Raw genomic sequence first — 7,360 nt, 5'->3', positions numbered from 1 at the left:
TAAATGTGGTCTATGCCAGTTTAGAGAGACGTAACCCATAATTAGAGGAAGGTGCATTCAATTTTGACTGTTTAGAGTTCCTTTAAATATCAAAGTGGTTTGACCTGGAGCCAAATAGGGCAACTTCCTGATTAAAAAAAAATAAAAAATCTATAAACACAGAAGTTAAACACAGCATATCCCAGAGAAGGAATCTACCAATTGAATAACCAATTATTGCTAACCTAAACATTGGTTTGGGATCTGGAGCATTTAGATCCAAATATTGTATGAAGATCAACACACTTTTATAAAGTTTTCGAAAGATATTCAAAAATTAAACACTTCTTGCTTTTGTGAAAGACATTGTACTTTTCCCCTATTCCCTATAGCAGTCAGAAAGCAGGCTGTAAGCTAGGTTTTCAAAAAGGTGCACATTTCCTAAACAAGTCAGGGGTAGAACTACTATTTGTGCAGTATGTGCCCATAGTAGCTAGTCTATACCTAGACATGTGAAGAATGTGTACAGCCCTAATGCAGGGAAGTTTTTTTTTATCAGTGCAGTGATCTATCTATCTGTCTGTCTGTCTTCTGAATCATTATACAGAGCAGAATGTATATTATTACTATTTTCTTACTACTGAGTTAGCTTTTGGGGGTCCAAAAAATGTTTGTACCAGGGATTGAGTAGGTTCGCTACTGAAACAAGCTATTTAATTTGTAGCATTTTATGAGAAAATGAGGCAACAAAAATGACTTCTTGGCCTCTCTAGCAAATAAGCACATTTATTACAGAAAAGCAAGAGGTGTTCAACTTCAAAGTCCCTTTAAAGGGACATAATACTCATATTCTAAATCACTTGAAACTGATGCAGTATAACTGAAAAAAGCTGACAGGAAAATATCACCTGAGCATCTCTATGTAAAAAAGGAAGATCTTTTACCTCACAATCTCCGTTCTGTGTAAAAAGTTATAATTCAGCTGCTGCCCAGCTGCAGGTAAAGAAAAAAAAATGAAGAAATTAACTGCAGCCAATCAGCATCAACAGTGCTGAGGTCATGAACTCTTTTACTGTGATCTCATGAGATTTCATTGTAAACGTCCTTACACTAAATAGGGAAATAACATGAGAGTGCACAGGGCTCAATCCCTTAGCTGTCCCGGGACAGACATACTGATTTGCTGCTTAGAAGTCCTTTCCAATGGGATATGGCTACTGATGAACTTTTGAAGTAAAATATCTTTCTTTCTTTTTTACATAGAGATGTTTAGGTGATATTTTCTAGTCAGATTTTTACAGCTATACTGCATCACTTTCAGGTGTTTCAACATTTGGGTATCATGGCCCTTTAAGTAAAAGAAAAAACCTTGAATCTTAGTTGAAGCAAACACCAATTAAAGGGATAGAAACGTCAAAAATAAAATGTGCATGGATGCATTTAAATTTGAATTCTAAAAATTACTACTGTTTCTACAGCATACACCCATATCCTGTGTATGACACTAATTACACAGCAATACACACCACCGCCAGATGTCTGAGAATGTGTGGTGTTCGAACACTGGTGCATGAGCCCTCACATGATATGATCATATGCTGCAGGAAAACAGTAATAACTTCTCCTAGAAGCATTTTTGCTTATGGAAGTGTATAGCAAAAATGCTTTTTTTTTCAATTTGAAGTGCACCCATGCACATTTCATTTTTGACTTTTTTATCCCTTTAATTATTATCCAGACGGTTAAAGGGGCAGTAAACCTACAAAATAATGTTATATAATTCTGCACATAGTGCAGAATTATATAACATTATCTTAGCGCTAACTTTATTCAACATAATATTGCAGCTGAAATTTTATTATAAAGGAGGATTTCTCAGACCGTCGCTCCTTGCTCTACTGAGCGGTCTGGTTTTCTCACTGATCGCATCTGGCCATTACACTCAATGTAGCTCGCTCCTGCTCTGGTCTGATAGCGGGAGCGAGCTATATTGAGTGTAATGGCGCGATCGGGCCGGGCTGTGACTAGACAGCTGCCCAGATGCGCTCAGTGAGAAAACCAGACCCGCTCAGAAGAGCAAGGAGCGACGGTCTGAGAAATCCTCCTTTATAATAAAATATCAGCTGCAATATTATGTTGAATAAAGTTGGCGCTAAGATGTTATATAATTCTACACTATGTTCAGAATTATATAACATTATTTTGTAGGTTTACTGCCCCTTTAAGTTAGATCAAGAAGTTATTTATAACGCTAAAGATATCATTACAAAATACTAGAATTAATTTCTGAGTATTCATTTTATTTAAAGAATTATTACCTTTCTCATTTTGCATTTTCCCTATGCCCTTTTTCAGAACACATATTTTGAGCTTTTCCTACTTAATGCAAACATTTTCTTCTATCAGCCAGAAAAATTAGACAATGTAACAGATTTCCTGTGTTGTGTGTTTTTTCTGAAACATTTTATTTTTCCTAATTTTTTTTTAATACAAATTATATATATATATATATATATATATATACACACACAGTATATATATATATATATATATATATATATATATATATATATATATATATATATATATATATATATATATATATATATATATATATAAAAGGAGCGTAAACGTGATTGTGAGATTGCAGTGTTTTTTTTACGCTCAAATCCATGTTGTTTAAAGGGATACTAAACCCAAGTTTTGTCTTTAATGATTCAGATAGAGCATGTAATTTTAATCAACTTTCTAATTTACTCCATCAATTTTTCTTCATTCTCTTCCTATCTTTATTTAAAAAGCAGGAATTAAAAGCTTAGAAGCCAGCCCATTTTAGGTTCAGCACCCTGGATAGTGCTTGCTTATTGGTGGCTACACTTTGCAAACCAATAGGCAAACATAACCCAGGTTCTCAACCAAAAATGAGCCTCTTAAAGGGCCATGATACCCACATTTTTTCTTTCATGATTTAGAAAGAGTATGCATTTTTAAACCTCTTTCTAATTTACTTCTATTATCTAATTTGTTTTATTCTCTTGATATTCATTGCTGAAAAGCATATCTAGATATGCTCAGTAGCTGCTGATTGGTTGCTTCACATAGAAGCCTCATGTGATTGGCTCACCCATGTGCATTGCTTTTTCTTCAAATAAGGATATCTAAAAAATTAAGCAAAATAAATAATAGAAGTAAATTGTAATGTTGTTTAAATTTGTATGTTCTATCTGAATCATGAAAGAAAGATTTTGGGTTTAGTGGCCCTTTAAGCTTTACATTCCTGCTATTTAAATAAAAATAGCAAAAGAATGAAGAAAAATTGATAATAGGAGTAAATTAGAAAGTGGCTTACAATGGCATGCTCTGACTCATTAAAGAAAAGAATTGGGTTTAGTGTCCCTTTAACCCCTTAAGGACCAAGGCCATTTTTCAATTTCTTTCCCTTAAGGACCAGGGCTATTTTTACATTTCTGCTGTGTTTGTGTTTAGCTGTAATTTTCCTCTTACTCATTTACTGTACCCACACATATTATATACTTTTTTTCTCGCCACTAAATGGACTTTCTAAAGATACCATTATTTTCATCATATCTTATAATTTATTAATAAAAATATTATAAAATATGAGAAAAAAAATGGAAAAAAAACACACTTTTTCTAACTTTGACCCCCAAAATCTGTTACACATCTACAACCACCAAAAAACAACCATGCTAAATAGTTTTTAAATTTTGTCCTGAGTTTAGAAATACCCAATGTTAACATGTTCTTTGCTTTTTTTGCAAGTTATAGGGAAATAAATACAAGAAGCACTTTGCTATTTCAAAACCACTTTTTTTCAAAATGAGCGCTAGTTACATTGGAACCCTGATATCTGTCAGGAATACCTGAATATCCCTTGACATGTATATATTTTTTTAGAAGACATCCCAAAGTATTGATCTAGGCCCATTTTGGTATATTTCATGCCACCATTTCACCGCCAAATGCGATCAAATAAAAAAAAATTGTTCACTTTTTCACAAACTTTAGGTTTCTCACAGAAATTATTTACAAACAACTTATGCAATTATGGCATAAATGGTTGTAAATGCTTCTCTGGGATCCCCTTTGTTCAGAAATAGCAGACATATATGACTTTGGCGTTGCTTTCTGGTAATTAGAAGGCTGCTAAATGCTGCTGCGCATCACACGTGTATTATGGCTAGCAGTGAAGGGGTTAATTAGGTAGTTTGTAGGGAGCTTGCAGGGTTAATTTTAGCTTTAGTGTAGAGATCAGCCTCCCACCTGACACATCAGACCCCCTGATCCCTCCCAAACAGCTCCCTTCCCTCCCCCACCCCACAATTGCCCACGCCATCTTAAGTACTGGCAGAAAGTCTGCCAGTACTAAAATAAAAGGTTTTTAAAAAAAGTTTTACTTTTTTTTTTAGCATATTTACATATGCTGTAGTGTAGCATCCCCCTTTGCCCCCAACCTCCCTGATCCCCCCCAAAACAGCTCTCTAACCCTCCCCATCTGCCTTATTGGGGGCCATCTTGGGTACTGGCAGACAGCTTGCAAAAAAAAAAGTAGTTTTTTTTTTCTGTAGTGTAGCTTCCCCCCGCCACAGACCAACCCCACCACCTGCCTGATCTTTTTTTTTTTTTTTTACTTTTTTATGCTTTTTTTTTAAATTTGTACTCCAACTTTTTCTGTAGTGTAGCAGTTCCCACCCACTCCCTCCCCGTGCCCGCCCTCCCATGCACGCCCACACATCCGTGTGCTCCCCCAGACATCCCCGCCCAAGATCCCGCCCCCCTCCATATCACCGATCAACATCGATGGCCGCCACCCGCCTCCCACACAGGCTCCCACCCACCAACGATACCGGCCATCGATGTCCAGTGCAGAGAGGGCCACAGAGTGGCTCTCTCTGCATCGGATGGCCAAGGGGTGTTATTGAAGGATGCCTCAATATCGAGGCATCACTGCAATAACCGGAAAGCTGCTGGAAGCGAGCAGGATCACTTCCAGCCGCTTTAAACCCTAATGTCATACAGGGTACGTCGCTGGTCTTTTAAGACCAGGTTGTGTGCGACGTACCCTGTACGACTTGCGTCGTTAAGGGGTTAAATTACTGCAAATTCATTTATGCAAACTTGCAGGTTATTTACACTCCCCATATTTTCTATGGGCGGTGTTGAGGGGCAATGTTCTCTCGTATTACAAGTTCAAAGTAAATGTGATCGCTCAAATGCATTTAACGCTCAAACTTTTTACGCAACTTGAAAGATAGCGTAAAGAGTTTGGTTGGAGGAAACAGTTGCACTAAACTACACTATATTAACTACTAAAATGCCACCTCCCCATAGAAAAGTACCCCACAACACTTTTAACCCCTAAACCGTCACACCCCCATTGCAAAGAACCCCACTACACTATTAACTCATAAGCCACCACACCCCTATTGCAAAGTACCCCACTACATCATTAACCCCTAAACTTCCATACACCCATCGTAAAGTACCCCACTACACTATTAACCCCTAAACCGCCACCCCCATCATATTTTGAGAAAAAGAGATAAATCACTTTAGGGAAATGCCCTACAAAAAGCCCTTCATAGGGCTTTTGTTATAGTTTATTTTAGTGTTGTTATAGGATTTTTTAGTTTGGGCTGTTTTTTTTTTTAAGTTGGGCTTTAGTTTCAGAATAGGCATAACTGTTTTTTATGTGTTTGTTTTCTCTATAATGGTAGTTTTTTTTTTATTTTCTTTAATGGTAGCTTTTTTTTTTAATAGTAATGCGTGCGAGTATAGGTGTTAGATTTTTTTCCTTTTAACACCTTAGTGACCAGACCATTTTTCAATTTTCTCACCCTTAAGGACCAGGGCTATTTTTACATTTCTGCTGTGTTTGTGTTTAGCTGTATTTTTCCTCTTACTCATCTAATATACTCACACATATTATATACTGTTTTTCTTGCCATTAAATTGACTTTCTAAAGATACCATTATTTTCATCATATTATATAATTTACTATAAAAAAATTATAAAATATGATGAAAAAATGAAGAAACCCCCCCCCCACAATTTTTCTAACTTTGACCCCAAAATCTGTTACACATCTACAACCACCAAAAACACCCATGCTAAATAGTTTCTAAATTTTGCCCTGAGTTTAAAAATACCCAATGTTTACATGTTCTTTGCTTTTTTTGCAAGTTATAGGGCAATAAGTACAAGTAGCACTTTGCTATTTCTAAACCATTTCTTTTTCAAAATTAGCGATAGTTACATTGGAACACTGATATCTGTCAGGAATCCCTGAATCACCCTTTACATGTATATATATTTTTAGTAGACAACCCAAAGTATTGATCTAGGCCCATTTTGGTATATTTCATGCCACCATTTCACCGCCAAATGGAATCAAATAAAAAAAATTGTTAACTTTTTCACAAACTTTAGGTTCCTCACTGAAATTATTTACAAATAGCTTGTGCACTTATGGCACAAATGGTTGTAAATGCTTCTCTTGGATCCCCTTTGTTCAGAAATAGCAGACATTTATGGCTTTGGCATTACTTTTTGGTAATTAGAAGGCAGCTAAGTTTGCACCACACTTGTATTATGCCCAGCAGTGAAGGGATTAATTAGATAGCTTGTAGGGTTAATTTTAGCTTTAGTGTAGAGATTAGCCTCCCACCTGACACATTCCACCCAATTATCACTGCCATCTTAAGTACTGGCAGAAAGTATGCCAGTACTAAAATAAAAGGTATATATACCACTGCCAGAACTTATCCAGCGATAGGCCGCCCATCCGCCTCCCTGCTATGGCTTCCACCCACCAATGATCGGCACCATTGCTGGCCAATGCAGAGAGGGCCACAGAGTGGCCCTCTCTGCATCGGTTTGCTTAAAAAGGGTATTGCAGTGATGCCCTAATATTGAGGCATCACTGCAATACCCTGAAAGCGTCTGGAAGCAATCACGATCCCTTCCAGCCCTTGAAAACACTGAGGACGTGCAGGGTACGTCCTTGGTCACTAACTAGCAATTTTTGTAGGTCGTACCCTGCACATCCTGGTCGTTAAGGGGTTAAAGGAATAGTCTATTCAAAATATAAGTTCCATGATTCAGATAGAGCATGCAATTTTAATCAACGTTCTAATTTTCTCCTATTATCAATTTTTCTTAATACTCTTGGTATCTTTATTTAAATGTAAGCATAGAAGTGGGCCCATTTTTGGTTCAGAAACTGGGTAGCTTTTGCTGATTGGTGGCTACATTTAGACACCAATCAGAAAGTGCTACGCAGGTGCTTAACCAAAAATGGGCCGGCTCCTATGCTTACATTCTTGTTTTTTCAAATAAAGATTCCAAGAGAACAAAGGA

Source organism: Bombina bombina, chromosome 5 (assembly GCF_027579735.1).
Source record: "Bombina bombina isolate aBomBom1 chromosome 5, aBomBom1.pri, whole genome shotgun sequence".
In the NCBI taxonomy this organism is placed as follows: Eukaryota; Metazoa; Chordata; class Amphibia; order Anura; family Bombinatoridae; genus Bombina; species Bombina bombina.
This window is presented reverse-complemented; position numbering follows the sequence as displayed.